This window comes from Chlorocebus sabaeus, chromosome 13 (genome assembly GCF_047675955.1).
Source record: "Chlorocebus sabaeus isolate Y175 chromosome 13, mChlSab1.0.hap1, whole genome shotgun sequence".
NCBI classification, from domain to species: Eukaryota; Metazoa; Chordata; class Mammalia; order Primates; family Cercopithecidae; genus Chlorocebus; species Chlorocebus sabaeus.
Window position 1 is genome coordinate 58,398,410 of NC_132916.1, and position 19,170 is coordinate 58,417,579.

At 41.2% G+C, this 19,170-nt stretch overlaps 1 protein-coding gene across 2 annotated transcripts in view; it reads left to right on the forward strand.

Annotated features, from left to right (window-relative positions):
• The first annotated feature begins 12,686 nt into the window (after positions 1–12,686).
• Positions 12,687–19,170, forward strand: part of TBPL1 (TATA-box binding protein like 1) — a 35,445-nt gene continuing 28,961 nt past the window's right edge. Inside the window, exon 1 of one of the 2 annotated variants that reach the window (XM_008006974.3) lies at positions 12,687–13,328. The gene's annotated coding sequence lies outside the window, so the exon portion shown is untranslated. Of the gene's footprint in view, positions 13,329–13,774; positions 14,028–19,170 lie in introns of those variants that run through there. The other variant, XM_008006973.3, reaches the window with a different exon arrangement.

Consider the following 19,170-nt stretch of genomic DNA (forward strand, 5'->3'; position numbering starts at 1 on the left):
TATTTCAGCCTCACTATTAAAATATTTTTCACTAGACATTAAGACTAGATAATAATTTTCTCTCAGTAAGTGGAAGATCCCCTTCTGTTGTCTTCTGATGTCTCTTGCTGCTGCTGAGCAGTCATGTCAGTTTAATATTCACTCCTTTGGAAGCAATTCATCACTTTTCACTGAGTGTTTTCACTATTTTCTTTTCTTTTTCTATTTTTTTTTTTTTTTTTGGCTTTGCTCCTCTGCTATTTCATATGACAATTTTAGGTAAGTTTCTTCTTATTTATTTTCCTTGAGACTCACTGCGTTGTCTTAATCTGTACATTAGTGTCTTTCATCACTTCCGTAAAATTCTCAGCCATTATCTCTTCAGAGATTACCTTTGCCCCATTTCTCTCTCCTCTCCTTCCTAGATTCTGATGAGATGTATATTAATCCATTCTCATCTGTTGTTTATTTCTCTTAATTCTTATTCTGTATTTTCTTTTTGTCTCTGTTTTACTTTTAAATTATTGTTTTTCTGACCTAGCCCCTAGTTCATCAAATCTCTTTTCAACTCTATTTAGTCTGCTGTTAAAGTCATCAACTGGCTTTCAAGGTAATGTAAAAATGCGTATTTACCTCCTTGCCCTTTCAAAATGCAATTAAATTGAAGAAATGTAAAAATAAAAATTATGTAAAAACATAAACATAAAAATTAATTCAGGCCAGGCATGGTGGCTTACACCTAGAATCCCAGCACTTTGGGACGCCAAGGTGGATGGATCACCTGAGATCAGAAGTTCGAGACCAGCCTAGCCAACATGGTGAAACTCCATCTCTACTAAAAATACAAAAAAAAAGAAAAGAAAAGAAAAGAAAAATCAGCCAGGTGTGGTGGCGCATGCCTGTAATCCCAGCTACTTGGGAGGCTGAGGCAGGCGAATTGCTTGAACCTAGGAGGTAGAGGTTGCAGTGAGCCCAGATTGTGCCATTTCACTCCAGCCTGGTGACAGAATGAGACTCCTTCTCAAAGAAAAAAAAAAAAAATTAATTCATAGCAGCACTAAAAACCAGTATGGAGTGCCACCAGAAGACTAAAACAGTGGAGAATTTCTGAACCATATAAATTTAGTTTATTCTTTGGTCCTTTTTATAATATCTACAATGTAATTTTTCCCAAAGATATTTCAAATTTATCTTTTATTTCATTAAATAATAACTATAGTTGTTTTATTACCTGTTTTATAACCTGCTAAATCCAAATATTAAGTATTCTTGGTTCTATGCCCTTTGTTATTTCTGTTTGTTCTTGCTTATGTTGTCTTCTTTCCTCATGTGCCTGTTTAAACTTGACTACACATGTTCTGGTAATAGTGCTTTAAAATGTATTTGTGGGAACTATCCTAGCCTAACAGGAATCTACCTTCCTGTAGAGAGATCCCTTTGTTTCTGCTAGGTACCTAAGGACACCATCAGTCTGAGACTACCTTAATCTAAGTTCAAAGCTTGAAATTCCCCAGACCATCACCATGATGGAAACAACCACAAAAGGATTTGTTTATTTCAGGTATATTCTTGCCCTCAGGACACAGCCCTTTCATTCCCTGCCTCACTGTCAGGAGGACTTCCTTCGTCTTCAGCTTCCTGCTTTGTGAAATCCCTGGGCAATTGCCATACCTTTCACTCAGTGGGGACATCGAAATGAAAGTTCAAGTTGTCATTACCCCCATAAAGCATAAACACCTTCTACTGCTTATTTCTCTCTCTTGGTTCTTTATCGTTCCTAATTTTGGTCTTATAGTTTCTTATTCTCTGTTCAGTATTTGCTTTTAAAAAAGGTTTTTAGATTTTTTCCCCCCAGCATTTTTAATAGTTTTCTTCAGGATGGTTGGTCAATTACTAAATTCCAGAGGTTCATTTAGTTCTTCCTGAGTTACATTTGCTAAGCTTTTTTTTTTTTTTTTTTTTTAAAGACGTTATCCATTTCTTCAAAACGTTCAAATGTATTGGTACAAAGTTGTTCATAGAGTTCTCCCATTTATTGTTTTAGGCTTCACTATATCCGACATTAGGAATCCCTTTTTCATTCTTAATTGTTTTTATTTGGGCTTTATCTCATTTTTCTTGGCCAGACTCACCCAATGGTTATTTTACGTTTTTGTTTTGTTTTGTTTTGTTTTTTAATCAATAGAATCATCTCTGTTTTCTATTTTTCTATTTCATGAGTTTCCGTCTTTATCTTCATCATTAATTTTTTCTTTCTTGCAGTTTCTTCTGCCTTTCTTTCTAGACTCTTAAGTTGATAGCTTTCAGGTTTTCTTCCTTAAAGCAAATAACAAGCTTATTCATTGTATTAGTTAAATCTTCTATATCTCTACTTTTATCTGCCTTATTCAGAAAGGTATATTATTGGCATATTCATTGCAATATAAATTTGTCATTTCTCATTGTGAAATCAACCCAATAGTTACATAGATAGATTTTTTGTTTTTGTGTTTATATAAACATAGAAATTGATCCTCCTGATCTTCTTAAAGCTTGAAACTTAAATTTGTTTTATCTGAGTTCCTTCCTCTAGAAAGGACCCTCAGGCCTCCCAAACAGTATCAAAGAACTGAAACTCAGCAATCATTTGCTTCCAGACAATGACACACAAGGCCCCTCAATTATCACGTTTGATTCCTTAGGCTTCCTGAGTTCCTGTTTTTCTACACATTATTACATTTCTTCCCTGCTATATTAACCCCTAAGTTTAGTCTGTCAGGGAGATGGATTTGAGATGGAGCTCCCATCTTCTTGACTGCACTACCCAATTAAAGCCTTCTTCATTGGGAACACTTATCCTCTCAGTGATTGGCTTTCTGTGCAGTAAGCAGCAGGACCTAGATGAACCACTTGGCGCTTTGGTAACAATTGTGTATTATTAATTTTTGCTTATCTCCTGGGTAGATGTGATTTTTGTATAAGCAAAATATCAGCAAAACATTTGTCTGATGTTAATATGGCTACTAGATTTTCTGGTTAGTATTTTTCTGGAATCCTTTTTAGTTTTTAGCTTTCCATTCTTTAAATATAAAGAATCTTGTGGAGACAATAGAGAGGTTTTCTTGTTTACTTTTTTTAGCCCACCAGAACAATCTCTGTCTTTATTTTAGCTCAATGTATTTGTACAAAAAGTATACTTGAATTATTTTAATCCATTATTATATTGTTCCATTGTTATTATATTTCTGTCTTTTTGAGGGTGAATTTAATTCATTTACACATATTGTGGTTCCTACAGTTAGAACTTGCTTCTACTCTCTTACTTTGTGCTTTCTATTTGTTCTACTTTTTCTGTTTCTTTTTTCTCCTCTCTTGAGTTTCTTTACACAGTATTTGTTTACTCACTTGTTATTTCATTTTTGCCTTTTACTAGATGAAAACATATATACTTTTTTTATGCTCTATTTTGATTCTCTTGTGATAGTAATAGTCTTAGTACTCTTACTTAACACCAAGATCTGAAATTTAATCATACATTAACTCCTCTTTCAAACAATACAAGTTTTAAGGACATTCCTCTTGCATTGACTTCCACTTTCTTCCACCAACTTAATAGAGTTGTTAAATATGCATGATAAAGTTTCTAGAGTAGAAATAAAGTGGGTAACTTTCTCACCACTACATAGTGGAATGCATTTTATTTTGTTTTATTTTTTGAGACATGTATTTTTTAAAATGTATTTGTGGGAACTATCCTCACCTAACAGGAATCTACCTTCCTATAGAGAAATCTCTTTGTTTCTGCTAGGCACCTAAGGACACTATCAGTCTAAGACTACCTTAATCTAAGCTCAAAGCTTGAAATTCCCCGGACCGTCACCATGATGGAAACAATAACAAGAGGATTTGTTTATTTCAGGTATATTCTTCCCCTCAGGACAGTTACTCTGTCACCCAGGCTGCAGTGCACTGGCATGAACAGAGTTCACTGCAGCCTTGAATTCCTGGCTCAAGGAATCTTCCTGCCTCAGTCTCCAAGTAGCTAGGACTACTCATATTTTATAGAGATGAAGTCTTGCTATGTTGCCCAGGCTTTTCTCAAACTTCTGGTCTCAAGTGATTCTACCATCTTGACCTCCCAAAGTGCTGGGATTACAGGCATGAGCCACTGTGCCTGGTCCCTGGCAGTCTTAATGTATTTTTTTTCCAAAATTTTCTGTTCTGCTCTTGCACTTGCTTTTCCAGATGAAATTTAGAATCTGATTAATTTTATAAAAATTATCATTGGCTGTGGATTGGGATAACATTAAATTTGTAGCACATTTGAGGAGAATTGATATCTTCATACTACTGAGCTTTTCATTAAGTCAGGAGGTATCCAATCGTTTGGCTTCCCTGGGCCACACTGGAAGAACTGTTTTGAGCCCCATGTAAAATACACTACCACTAATGATAGCTGATGAGCAAACAAACAAAAAAAATCACAAAAAAAGTCTCATAGTGTTTTAAGAAAGTTTACAAATTATTGTTGGGCCACATTCAAAGCTGTCCTGGGCCACATGTGAACTGCAGGCCTCAAGTTGGACAAGCTTGGTGCAAGTAGTATTACACTTGCTTTTCTTTTCTCCCTGCCTTTTGTCTCTGCTTCTCTCTGCATGTCAGCTTTGTTATCTGCTAGTGCATATCATGCTCATATTCACAAAAGATATGTCAGCCCATTGCTTTCAGTTCACATCCTCCCAGTTTTACTACCAGAAAATGAAATTGCTCTTTTTCCTAGCTGCGCTTCAATAAATCCTGGGTAGGACACTCTTTGGTCTGGATTGGTCATATACCTTCTTCCCACCAATCACAGTGGCCAGGAAGGTGGGGTAATGAGTCCAGTCAGGGGAGATAAACCATACCATAATTTGAATACAGACAATAATATAAAGAATTTTAAACTATAGCGGGGGATTGGAGTATTGAGCAAATATCTAGGAAGAAGGGAAGAAAACTCTAAATATATAAATAGGATGTATAAGGTGCAGGTACTACTCCCAGGGCTGAGATGGGGCACCCAAAGAGCTTCCCGTCATGTCCTCCCACCCCCTCAACTTCCCCCCACTCCCCTTCCCCCTCGTCATGGCTGAGCTCCAGCCCTTATTGGAGAGGGCATGGCCAGGGCTCACTGAATGCCTTGGAATCTATGATGCTTCACAGACCGGAAATCCACCTCCGGGTGCTGGAAAGAAAGCAGTTCACTGGAGGCACCTGACAGGGCAGAGGTGGGGGTGTTGTTGCAGGAATTGGGCACTGGAGGAGCTGCATGTGTTGCAAGAATCAGATGCCAGAGAAGCTGCTCACGTTGCAGCAGCCACATGCACTTCAGAAACCCGCCTGACTACTCAGCTTCCATATGCACCTTTCCGAAACAAACAATGCTATCTTTTTTTTTTTTTTTTTTGAGACGGAGTCTCGCTCTGTCGCCCAGGCTGGAGTGCAGTAGCCGGCTCTCAGCTCACTGCAAGCCCCGCCTCCCGGGTTTACGCCATTCTCCTGCCTCAGCCTCTGGAGTAGCTGGGACTACAGGCGCCCGCCACCTCGCCCGGCTAGTTTTTTGTATTTTTTAGTAGAGACAGGGTTTCACCGTGTTAGCCAGAATGGTCTCCATCTCCTGACCTCGTGATCCGCCCGTCTCGGCCTCCCAAAGTGCTGGGATTACAGGCTTGAGCCACCGCGCCCGGCCAACAATGCTATCTTTCTATGTAATGAGATACAGCTATCTTCTTACAAGTGAAGTTTATGCTTTCCCAAAACGAGGAAAGATAGTCCTGGGAGTAATTGTATCCATCACTGGCTATATTAATTAATCCTTGTAATCAATTCCACCAAATATTGTTGCCTAAAGACAAATTGTGAAGTTAACTTCTGTGGAAAGTTGCATTGTGGCCTCAAAAAGATCTGAGACTACCTTAATCTAAGCTCAAAGCTTGAAATTCCCCAGACCATCACCATGATTGGTGATGGTACCTGGGACTGGAACTTTATTTGGAAACAGTCTTGGAAGATGCTATTAAATCTTGAGATCAGCCAGGCACAGTGGCTCATGTCTGTAATCCCAGAACTTTGGAAGGCTGAGGCAATGGGTGGATCACTTGAGCTCACTAGTTCGAGACCAGCCTGGGCAATATAGTGAAACTCCCATCTTTACAAAAAATACAAAAGTTAGCCAGGCATGATGGTGTGCACTTGTGGTCCCAGCTACTCTGGAGGCTGAGGTGGGAATATAGCTTGAGCACTGGAGGCAGAGGTTGCAGTAAGCCAAGATCGTGCCATTGCACTCTAGCCCGGGCGATAGAGCCAGATGTTGTCTTAAAAAAAAAAAATGTTGAGATCATCCTGGATTTAGAGTGGGTTCTGAATTAAAATATTGCTGTCCTTATTAAAGAAAGAAGAGAGGAATATGAGACACAGAGACACTCAGAGGAGAAAATGACGTGAAAATAAGGCAGAGATCAGAGTGATGCATGAAAATCCCAAGAAGGATGCCAAAGATTGCCAGGTAGCCACCACGAACTAGGAAAAAGGCCTGGAACACATTCTCCCTCAGAGCTCCCAAAAGAAACCAACCCTGCTAACGCCTTGATTTCAGATGTCTAGCCTCTAGAACTGTAAGAAAATAGATTTCTGGCCGGGCACGGTGGCTCAAGCCTGTAATCCCAGCACTTTGGGAGGCCGAGATGGGCGGATCACGAGGTCAGGAGATCAAGACCATCCTGGCTAACACGGTGAAACCCCGTCTCTACTAAAAAATACAAAATATTAGCCGGGCGTGGTGGCGGGCGCCTGTAGTCCCAGCTACTCGGGAGGCTGAGGGAGGAGAATGGCGTGAACCCGGGAGTCGGAGCTTGCAGTGAGCTGAGATCCAGTCACTGCACTCCAGCCTGGGCGACAGAGCGAGACTCCGTCTCAAAAAAAAAAAAAAAAAAAAAAAAGGAGAAGAAAATAGATTTCTGTTTTAAGCAACAAGTTTTTGGTAACTATTGTAGCAGCCCTAGGAAAATAACCCAAGTGCCAACAGTTTGAATAAAAAAATTAAAACAGGGAAGCAGTGAAAAGAAAATGGTTAGAAAATACAAATCAACACATACATACAATAAGCCAATAGAAAATATGTAAAGTTACTGTAGTCCTCATTTCTATAATTGTTCACAAGGCTATAATTGATATCTACAACTTTCCCCCCCACCTCTATTCATTCTGTATTTCCTCTGCCCTCAGCCAGAAACTCAGCTGGTCAGGATTCTTGATGGAGTAATCCAAACCTTCATTTCCAAAAGGTCTAAGTCATCAAACACCCTACCTTTTATTTTCAGTTGCCGTGTTTTTCATTTATTTTAACATTGGACATGGAAGTACTGAGAGGATCCCTAGAGGATCCCCTGGGTTCTAGACTGTACTTCTTGCTCCCATCGTCTAGAAGCTAGCCAATTTCCTCTTAGTTATCAGGATGCATCACTCCAGCCAGTGGATTACCTCCTGTGTTTGCCTTTTGCTTCAGTGGTGTAAGGAAATGGTCAAGTGGTAGTCTCATAGTCTATCATGGCAAAATCATTGTTGCATCTCCTGATGGAAGCACTCTCTTGGAGGCTGAGGTCACTAAACCAGCAGAAGACAGAGTTTCCAGGTAAGGAAGGAAAAATTCTGAGAGTAGGTGGTAATATAAAAAGAGCTACTCTAACTGCCATAACTAGATTCAAATTATCTTGGCTATGAGAAAGACAGCAACATATAATGGTCTCTGACTCAAAACATATCATTTAAGACAGAATCTCATTTTCCAGGGTATTGTCTTCCAGCTAAGATCATAATTGAGTCTTCAGTAAGCCATTTCACCATTCAGTTATGCCAGCTGCTTCCAGGTGATGGTATATGTGGTAAGCCTCGTTAATTCTATTGGCATGGTCCATTGCTGCACTTCCTTTGCTGTGAAATGAGTTCCCTAATCAAACACAGTGCTGAGTAGAATGCACTAATGGGAGACAGGGCATTTTGTGAGTTCACGGATAGTAGTTTTGGCAGAAGCATTACAAGCAGTAAAGGCAAATTCATTTCCAAAATATGTGATTATTCCAATTAAGATGAATCTTTGCTCCCTCTACGATGGAAGAAGTCCAATGTAATCAACCTGCCACCAGATGGCTGATTCATTACCCCTGGGAAGGGTGCCATATCAGGTACTCAGTGTTGTTCTCTGCTCTTGAAAGATTAACCAGTTGGCAGTGGTGCTGGCAAGGTAAACTTTGGATAGGGGAATTCCAAGTTGTTGAGCACATGCATAGTCTCCATCCCTACCACTATGGCCACTTTGTGCATAAGCCCACTGAGCAAGCACCTGCTGGCTGGGCAAATAGATGCTGACTGATATCCACAGAGTGTGCCATTTTGTCCACCTGATTATTAGGAGTCTCCTCAGCAACGGATACATTTAATGTAGCAGATACACTTCATAGTTTGTATACATTCAGTTAAGTCCTTGCAGATATCTGTTTCCCACACTTCCTTGTTGCCTATTTTTCAATGTCATTCTTTCCAAGTCACAGACTATCTATACAAATCATTAGCCAGGCCCATTCTGGTCATCTCTTGCTCCAGACATGCTGGGTAACAAATGCATTGTTTGAATTATGCCCACCTGGAGGAGTTTCCTTCACCACTGCCCTTCCGGGTGCCTAAGTAGGGCTGGGATAGCAACCTGTGCTGCAGAAGATGGATTCTAGAGAGGCCTTCCATGCTGCAGGAGCCTGTCAGGGAAGCATGCTGGAACCAGAAAGTAAACCCTTTCCTATTTCAATGCCTCTCTAGCATTCTCTGTGGACAGAACTTACCATTGTGGTAGGTAGACCTACCTACCACATAGAGAATGCTGAGAGAAGTAGTAGAAGACTATTTTAAGGGGTCAGATCCATCTATACAGAGCAAGAATGAAAAGTGAATTTGGAACTGAGAGGCAATTAATAAATTACAGCACAGGTACTATAGAGCTGGCTAGCTTAGGTCAAAAAACTACTTCTCTGTCAGTCACCGTGGCTATTGCAGCTCCCATTTGGTCTCTCATTAGACTGGGGATAGGCAGAGAAGAAAAGTAGTTCTCCCAAAATAAGAGGGAGAAGCACTTTCCCCAAAAGAAGAGAGGAGTTCTGGGCTAACAAAACAAAAATGTTCCCTACACCCTTTGACTGCTCAGTGCATGCATGAACACACACACACACACACACACACACACACACCCGGTTTCTCCATATCCAGTCCCTCCCTAGTGAGAGGAGAAAACTCAGTCACATCCCGATATTGAATCCAGCCTCAAATTCAGGATCTTTAAGTACTGTCAATCTTGATGAGGTCCAGATGTGGCTAAATAATGAATAATGAATTTTTCCTTAGAGCACAAATGTATGTTAAAGGTGTGGGGGATGGGGGGCACTAGATAACAAAAACTAATGAGAAAACAGAAATAGGAAAAGCAACATACAATGGTTGTGAGCATATACCATATCCTGCTGGACAAAAGTAAGAAGAGTAAGAAGGACTTCACTTCTACAGCAAAGAATCAAGATGTCTGTCAGCCAAGCAAAGTGTCAAGATTTTCCTTGTCTCAAAGATCCTGCCTTAGAGGTGTAGTGAAAGGAATCCTGGCAGCCATTAGGTAGCCATCTTTCTACCAGGAATGGAGACTGGGACGTTGCCTTTAAGACAGCACAACAGTAGGTACCTTTTGCCAGGCTGAGGAGGAATTTCTGGCAATACCTTAGAACTTCACTTGGCTGCCAGTCAGTACCATTTGGGGAAATCCATTAGCTTGTTATCAGAAATCTCACTAAGACTTGAAGTTCAAATATAGACCCTGCCCTTCCTGTTTTAATCTCTTGAAAACTAGCCTGGCAGATCCATGAAATCTCCCTGGATAATGGCTTTTGTCATAGGCTCTCCAAGGGTGAGGAAGTGAACAGGCTGGGATTATGAAGCTAGGTTATCGTATTGGATGCCAGTCCTTAAGTTGTATACCACTCAACTGGTATAATGGGAGGAATTACCTTTTTCTATTGATAAGGAAGCATAGCAGAAGATATTTGGGAAGAATTCTGAGGAATGAAGCATCCATGACTCCATTGCTAATTCCTACTTAGTGTATTAACTTATGGATGGCAGAAAATTTCGTTATTTCACTTGGCAGAATAGATATTATCTGATCCTTAGGAATATATTCCTAAGGATAACTAAACCTCTAGCGAAAGAGCTCCTCAACAATGCTTTGTAATTTACATCTCACTATTGATGGTTTCTTTCAGAAAGGCGGTGCTGAGTTAGTTTATCTCACGGCACTGAAGCAAAAAGTAGCCAACATATTTCAAGAGCCTGTTTGTTTGTTTTGTTTTGTTTTTGTCAATTTCCCTAAAGTTAGAGCCTTACTGGGCATAACAAATAATCCACCAGTGTCTTTCAAAGTGTCTAGGGTGAAGAATCAATTTTTGGATGATTTTTAATTATCAACCCATTGCAGACAAATATTTTCATAAATACAAAACTGCATGCTTAGATAGCCCTGTGATGTCAAATTATTAAAAGTTTCCAAATCCTCCTCTCAATTTCTATATCTATTTCATTGTTGACTAGTAGAGCTTGCAGACTGGCTTTGGTCTGTACATCACATTTTTAGTAGTACCGATAAAACCAATAAAACTTGCTACTTTCCAAGCCTGGGATGGATGACTCCTCACTGTCCCCACCTCCTTTACTAAGCCAATTCTACATTTTAGGGTTGTGATGGTTAATACTGAGTGTCAACTCGATTGGATTGAAGGATACAAAGTATTGATCCTGGGTGTGTCTGTGAGGGTGTTGCCAAAGGAGATTAACATTTGAGTCAGTGGGATGGGAAAGGTAGACTCACCTTTAATTTGAGTGGGCACCATCTAATCAGCTGCCAGTATGGCCAGGATATAAAAAGCAGGCAGAAAAACCTGAAAAGGCTAGACTGTCTTATAGTCTGCATCTCCCAGCCTACATCTTTCTCCCATGCTGGATGCTTCCTTGAATATCGAACGAACTCCAGGTTCTTCAGCTTTAGGACTCAGAATGGCTTCCTTGCTTCTCAGCTTGCAGACAGCCTATTGTGGGACCTTGTGATCATGTGAGTTAACTACTACTTAATAAACTCCCATATATATATTTTATTAAGTAGTAGATATATACATATATAACAGGATATATCTATCTATCCTATTAGGATATCCTATATGTATACTAATACATATAGGATATATACATATAGGATATAGATACATATAGGATAGATACATATAGGATATAGATACATATAGATATATCCTATTACTTCTGTCCCTCTAGAAAACCTTAATACAAGGGTCAGCAATCACAATTCCCTATTTCTAGGTTATCAATTTCTGCACTGATAGTTTTGGATAAGAACATATACTGCATATTCTAACTTTACAATGCATTGTCTGCTAGCTGGCACCGGAATAATGGGTCACATTATAAGAGTGGTGAAGCCGATGGCCTTTGGTTAGAAGAATGGTGTATGGGATAATGTGATAGGTCTATTATTGTTATTTTGTATAAATTTAGAAGTACAAGTGCAGTTTTGATGCATGGATACATTGCGTAGTGGTTGAAATCTGGGCTTTTAGTGTTAACCATCACCCGAATAGTATAATAGGTCTATAATTAATAGGGAATAGTTTGCAGCAAAACCAAACCCAATTCCGGAATGAGGAACTAGTGTAGGGAAGCAAACTATTGGCTGATCCGTGACAAAAGGGAGTCTAAAGTAATTGACATTCCTGCTTCTAGGTATTTGGCTGGTCCCCTTGAAGGAGAATGCCTCGTAACGACCTTAGAACTGGTCGCCATTGCTGTAACGTTGACTTTTCAGCAGTGGCAGTAGCCGCTGGAATACACTGTTCCCCCTGCCGTTTCCTTGGTAAATCATGTTACTTTCCAGCCTAAAACCCCACTTTCCCTAGCACTTGGAAGAAAGTCCAAACTCCTTCCACGGTCTACAAGGCACTGAAAGTTCAAGACCTTGATTTCCCTCCAATTTCAATGGCTGTCATTCTTCCGTTGCTCTGTTTCCTGATGCCCTAGCCACACTAATACCCCAGCACAGCAAGTACTCAGCATATCTTGTTCCCTCTGCCTGGAACACTTTATATACATCCTTCCCACTCCCATCCCTTTTAGAAATTGGCCGAGACGTTACCTCCTAAAAGTCCTCTCCCCACCACCACACAGCCATTACTTTCTAACCCAACCTCTTGTTCACTTTCTTCATTAAACCTGACCCAACTATAATTACTATACCTTGAAAAATAAAGTACTACAGAAATGAAAACAAACTCCATCATTCTACAGAGCTTTCAAATGCTCAGATATGTTTCTGAACACTCAGAGGGGAAAGCAAAAAATCAAGAGGCATCCTTGGAGATCTTGTAAATAATAAAATACCCAAATGGTTGCCTACTGCCAAAACCCCAAGAATTCAGCCCACGTCTTCTCTTTTAAAAAGGCAGTGGCATTTTCATTTTTTCATCTGATTCCCACCAATCAGAGGCCAGGTACCCATGAACCCCGCTCGGCGTGGTCTTTTAATAATTAAATCAGGGCTGCCATTGACCTCAACTAACGCCAGAGGCTTCTGACTGCAGCCGAGCTCTGGTGGAGAGGCCAATGCCGGCCTGAGAGTGGGAAGCGTGGGGCTGGGAGCCAGGGGCTTCCGCGCGGCGTGGCGTGGCCCTCTCAGGACCGTTACGCGATTTTCGCTCCCACGGACAGCGCCTCTCAGACCACCCCCGAGGGACCCCGAGGACGCACTCGGGCCCCAGCGCGACGGTTCAAACGGGCCCGTGTGCGCCCCCGGGGTCCGCCGGCCCCTGCAGCGCTACCTGGGCGCAGAGCCGCGGAGGGTCTCCGTTCCTAGACGTCCTCCTACCCGGGCGGCCTGAGTCCTCGCCAGCATCCGCCCTCTCCCACCTCCCAGCCTTCCTGGATCCGCCTCTCGGTTCCCGAGGGACAGTCCCGACCGCAAACCCACGTAGAGTAAGGAATGTGGAAGAAACAGGCGACAGAAGTGGCATACGCTCCTGCGTTGTCCCTCCGTCTCACCACACCTTGTGCCTCCATCTCTCCCCGTTTCCTTCCCTCTGTCTGTCATCTGTCATCCCCTGTCGCTCTAAGACCAGGATTCCAGTTCGCCTAGTGAGGAATCTCACTAGGGAAATTTATCGCAGCATCATAAATTAACGGGTTCATTTTGACTGAAAAAGCGAAGGACTTTTTTCAGGCAGAAGACAAGTCTCGTCTGGTCGGTAAGGACTAGCTTTACCAATTACATAATGGGGGGTGGGGAAAACCTTTTGTATAAATTTAATGAGCTAATGAGAAAGTTCTACGGTTTTGACAAAAAAAGTCCACCTAAATATTCGGTTGTATGCCAGAAATTACTACACATGTTTAGATATCAACTAAAAATATACAAGAGATTCATGGTGTTTTCAGAACCCTTTCAAGCAGTTCTTAAACAAAAAAGTCTAGTCCGATGCCCATTAGCACCGCCCCCATCCCACCTCTCACCCCACGCCGCGCCCAGCGGGGTGGGAAGGAGCGGCCTGATTTGGGGACCAGGAAAGAGGAAGGAAGGGTGGGGGCGGGGGACGGGGAAAGTGACGGGAGCAGTGAGAGCCGGAAATGAGTGGCTAGCGAGGCACCCAGGAGCGCCCTGTCCGGCGGCGCTCTAGCCCACGCGAGCTGTCTCTATGCTACCCAGCGTCTCGTCTATTTATTGTCGCGGGGAAGCGGCGGCCGCCTCGCACCCGGAACAACAAAGCAGGGAAGACGGAGTCCGAGCCTCGGGGGCTCCTAGCAACGGGCCGGGGCGGGAGTTCCATGGAGACTGGGGAGCGCGCCCGTCTCATCCTCATCCTTGTTCTCCAGCTTCTCCTTCGCATCCGACGCAACCGGCAGCAGCGCTGCCGCCGCGTCCTCAGCCATCGCTCCCTCTTCCCACGGTAACCCCCTAGGCGACCCTGGACTCGGGGAGCGCGGGCGGCTGAGCGGCCTGAACACCGGGTGCGGGGCGTCTGGCACGGGGTGGGCATGTGCGGAGCCCGGACCAGACTTGGGGTGGGATGTGTTGAGGGCGGGCGACTGGAGGGCAGCCGCTGAGGTGGGGAAAACCGGTCCGGTGGCCGAGGGAGGGCTCAGTTCTGAAAAGGACCGGGCGATATTTGGCGATCTTGTTAGGGATAACGGGTTGGGGGTGGGGCGTCCGTACCTGGGAGCGTTATCGAACCTAGTGTAGGATAAAAAAAGACGGGTTATCTTTCGTTTAAGCCACCACTGGGAAAGACAGGGAAGGGAGATTCCTCATCTGTCTCTGGAGCCATCACCCAGGGGAAGAGGGACCGTGCAAAGATGCTAGGGGTCCGTTGCTTCTCAGAAAACTTCCAGCGGCCTCTCTAGCAGCTCCCCAAAAGCGGCTTCGTCGGTTTCTGGTTCTGGCAATGCCGGCAGCCCCGCTTTATTTTATTATTATTTTTGACCAAAATTAGGATTGATGGAGAAGGATCTAGAACTGAAGAACAGAAAATGAATTGTGGGTAGGGCTAAGCAGGGATGAGAGTCGGGATAAGTGATAAAAATAGCCAATAAAAGCCCTAAAAGTAAATCTAACAGGGCATGAGGGCTTAAAAAGAAAATCTCTCCTGCCGAGATGTGCATCTGCAGGCTCTGTCAATGTGCTCACTGCAATAAGACTCAAACTGCAGTCAGTCCACATCTGTGAGCTCTCTGACTGCATCTGTCACCTGCAGTTCCAAAGCGACACTGGCAGTAAGTGCATGAGCTTCTGTATGTAGGGTTTAGAACAGTGCCTTAAAAAAGGCACTCAAGAAAAGGGAGTAAGCTTGGTGGTGTGTGTGTGTGTGTGTGTGTGTGTGTGTAAGCAATGTGGATTCTCTGGGAAAATTTAAAAGGAGACATAAAAGAAGGTTCAGCCATCCTGGCATAATTTCGCAGTCTCTTTGAGAAAATGGCAGTTCATTCCAATTGAGAAGTGACTGTTAACACTATCTGGCTGAAAGACTTATTCACAGTTTGGTATGCCCAGTGAAATGCCAGTTTATGTTACCTCTTTAGTCTTACATCACAAGCTGCTTAATGGTTTTATACTTTTCAGAATGAATTTAGGTGAGTAAATGATGTTTTCCTGTAGCACAATGAAAAGGCCACATGTACATACAAAGTTCTTTATGTAAAGTTGAAGATTAAAGATGAAAATAAAATTGATAAATCATAGGAGCAATTAGGTCAACCACAGCTTCTGTTTGTCCCCCACCCCTTTTGTTAAACCTGACTTCTCTTAAGCAAAAAGGTGTCATCCTTTCCCCAGCCTCCTCTTTACATACCCTCTGCCCTCAAAATCAGTATCAGAAACTAGTGACCTACTGCTGTGTGCCCTTGATTGGGTTGACTTATTCCTGAATGAGGGCTAGCCAGAATATAGTTTTAACTCAGGCGTTTTCATCTAAGCTTTTAATATGGAATTGAGGTCCAGTGTCTGTTAAAGGAATTTCATTCATGTGTAAAGAATTGGACAGGATGGAAAGTGTGAACACTGGGAAACTTAAGTTGCATTTTAAGACTCTAAGAAGAAAAAGATAGATTAATGAATCAAAGACTGTTGCATAATCTTTGTAGCAGTTCTGTGAAAGATATGCTGGGATAACCATACTTCAGGCTGTGGATGTTGAGTCCTGGGATTATCTTTGTGCATATGAGACTTGACGAAGTGTCCCTCAACCTTAGGGCTGCCATCAGACTCACTTGACCTAGACCTTGTTTGCCGTTGTCTGTCTCTTCATTGTTTGAGTGAGGGTCAAGCCCTAGCTTCCACCTTTATGAGCAATCCAGTGTCTGCTTTCCCTGCCCTCCTACGCCCCAATACTCCCAACGTTGGTGGTGGTTTAGTTACTCTCTTTTCTTAATCATGTCCCAATCAAAAATGATTTTTTATGCTGTATCATTTCTGTTTCTTACGGCATTTTCAACGTGTCTTTCGCCTGCATATGCGTTTCATTAATGTGATTTTATCTGTTGCATTTTCCTTCTTTACCCTTCCTCTTTATTTAGAAAATTGGAGTTGTCATGTTGGATGTTCTGTATTCATTCTGAATAACTGTTGGTTGTGAATACAACAGGTTAAGAGCCTGTGCTGAAACTCAAGAGCTTATATTAAAATAAGGTGTATTAAAATTTTTGAACTTGGTAGAATGAAAGACGTTAGAAGTCCAAATGGTAATACTGTAATTGTAGACAGTCACTTTTAAGAAAAGTATTGCAGAGCCTGTTGTGTGTTTTAAATTGAACCTTAGATTTTCATGATTCTTATTCTAAAAAAATTATTCTTAAAATCAATCTTGACTGAAATGATATTCTGCCAAATTTGAGGGAACTACTTAACACTGATTTCCCCAAGTTATTCTTAACATGGAAAATTGTCACATCAACATTTTTGTGGATGAACACATATAGAATGCAGAATTTGCTATGAAGTAGAACAAATACTTATGAAACGTATAGCTGAATGTATTTGGAGAGAGTTAGTTCTTCTCGTGGACGTGGCACTTTATTTAAAAATCAGAAAATATTGTATAATCTAGTTGAGTGAACATGAGGACTGGTTTTAGATGAAGGGGACCAGTAATAACCTAGGTGATTGATTTCCTTCTGTTTCATCATAGACCATGTGATGAAATTATTGCTATAAAATACAGACGTTGCAGCTGATTTTTAGAAGAATTTATAGTAGAATGTTTCCACATTGTCTCTGAGTTAAAATCTCTGGTGTTTTCAAATTTTAGCTGTATTGTGACATTCGAACTAATAAAGATTCCCTGAAACTTATATCCATTTTGTTGCACCTTCTGTATGCCTGGTGTCGTGTCAGGTGCTCAAAGCTGGATGAAAGAGGTATTTCCCTTCAGGTGCTTTTTGTGCACTTGTAGATAGCACAGAAATGTCCTATGTGTGTAACAAAACGTGACACACACAGATATGAATTTTAAATTATTATATACTGCCTGGTACTGTCGTTATTGGTGAATGGACTTCATCATACCTGCTAAATTAGAAGTTTCTTGAGGATCAGGAGTATGAGTTGCCATCATATTGTATGTTCCTGCCCTGTGTGTGTATTTTGAAGATTATGTTGTTAATAGAAGGAGATACATGTTTATTTCACTTCAAGAGCTTAGCTAGTGTATGAAGGGAACCTTTTTGAAATCTAATTCTTGATGCCTAAAATTTCAACTTTGTATTCTGGCTGTGGGCATGCAAATTATAAGCAATGACACTTTCTCAAATATGATTAGAGCCTTCTTCTAACCAATCCAAACAATAAAGATAATGATGGACTCCCTTCACTTGAGTAGACACGATATTTGCTCTTGTCACGTAACTACCACTTTGGGAAATTTCAAAAGGATGAGAGACAGTATACATATCTAAGGTTTTTCCAGGCTATGTAGACAGATTTGATTTTTGTAGTATTAACCAGTCAGTCTTTTCTTTAGAAGACAGATGGAGTTTGTGTGTTTGTATAGTTGCGAAAAAGCAAGATTCCGGAAGTATGTCTTTAGTGGAAAGGAATCAGGTCACGTCAGAAATTCTACTCATCTGTGACTAAAGGGGGATAAAGTTGAGAATTTGGTTTAAATGGCTGGTTTTGTGGGTTGAAGCATGCTGCTATGGATCCCATTAAATGTTAAAAAAAAAAAAAAAAATTCAATAGAGTGATTTCTGGGGCTGTTCAGATGTGCCTGTATATGGGAGTCAATAATGAAACTGTTTAAAATTTCACCAAAAAGTACAGCACAGAAGATTGGCTGTTGGTTACTTTTACCATCCATTAATAAAAAAATTACTGAAAACCAGATTTTTGAACTGGTTTTAAGGACAGAGTTTTCTTAGGACATATGTGGATGACTTCAGCATTGAATTGTGCTTAGCACAAGATAGACATCTGTGTGTCGACATTGGCCCACGGTATGTTTTTGTTTTTTTAACTCACTAGATAGGACTTAAGTCTTAAAAGCAGTAAAAAAATTTGTTACTATTAATAAAATGGTTCCAAAGAATCAGGTGTTAACATTCCCGCTCCTGATAAATTACAAGTACTTTCATTGTGAGACGAGTTTTGATGAGAATCACTTACTTTTCCTTGAGATTGGGGTTGGTACAGCACTTAAAGAGTACGGACTCTGGGTGCAGGCTGCCTGTGTTCAGCATCATGGCTGTGCTTTTAATTAATGGCATGGCCTTAAATATTAAATAGCTTTCTCACTGCCCGGAGGCCCAGTTTCCTCTTCTGTACTAGGGGGTTAATACTACTACTACCTTACAGGGTTGCTGTGAGAATTAAGCATAAAGCACTTAGAACTTTAGTTAAAAGCTTAAAAAAGTGTTAGCAGGTGCTGGTAGCGGTGGCACTATTAAAGGTGAACTGTAGGACCACTTGGATGCTTTGTTTCTTTGGTTGAGAGGCTTTCTACTAGAGCATTGAAATTCTTTTTATTTCTGATCACTGACTATTGGACTCATCTCTGCTGTTAGGCTTTAGGAGGGGGAAGTACTTTTTTTAAGTTTTGAATTGTCACACAGGCATCTGGTTATCACCGATGGCAGATGGACTAAGTAAAGAGAGACATCTCTGTTTCTTGGAAAAGGAAGGCCAACAAAGCCTGGGCTGCCACCGTGTTGCAGCTATTGAAATACTGTTTCCCTGTGGACTTGACTTGTTTAGCTGTATGATACTTCTGAATAAAAGGAATAGACCCCAATGGTTTCATTTAACAGAATTAGGCTTTCTTTAGAAGGCACCATTTTTTACTTGTATAATCTTAGTTGATGGTAAATTTGAAACTTGTATCAGTGTAAAGCCATGTATTGTGAGCTTTCTGTGCCACTATAAATGTTCTAATAGTAGTTTTTTTTTTTTGTAATTTTAGTAGTAGCTAAAATTGCTGCTCTGCTCCAGTAATTCAAGTGGCTCAAGAATGACTTCGTAGGATTGCAAAATTATTTGTTTATGGTAATGCTAAAAACAAATACTGAAGCTACCTAATCAGGAAAATAATTTGATAATTATAGTTT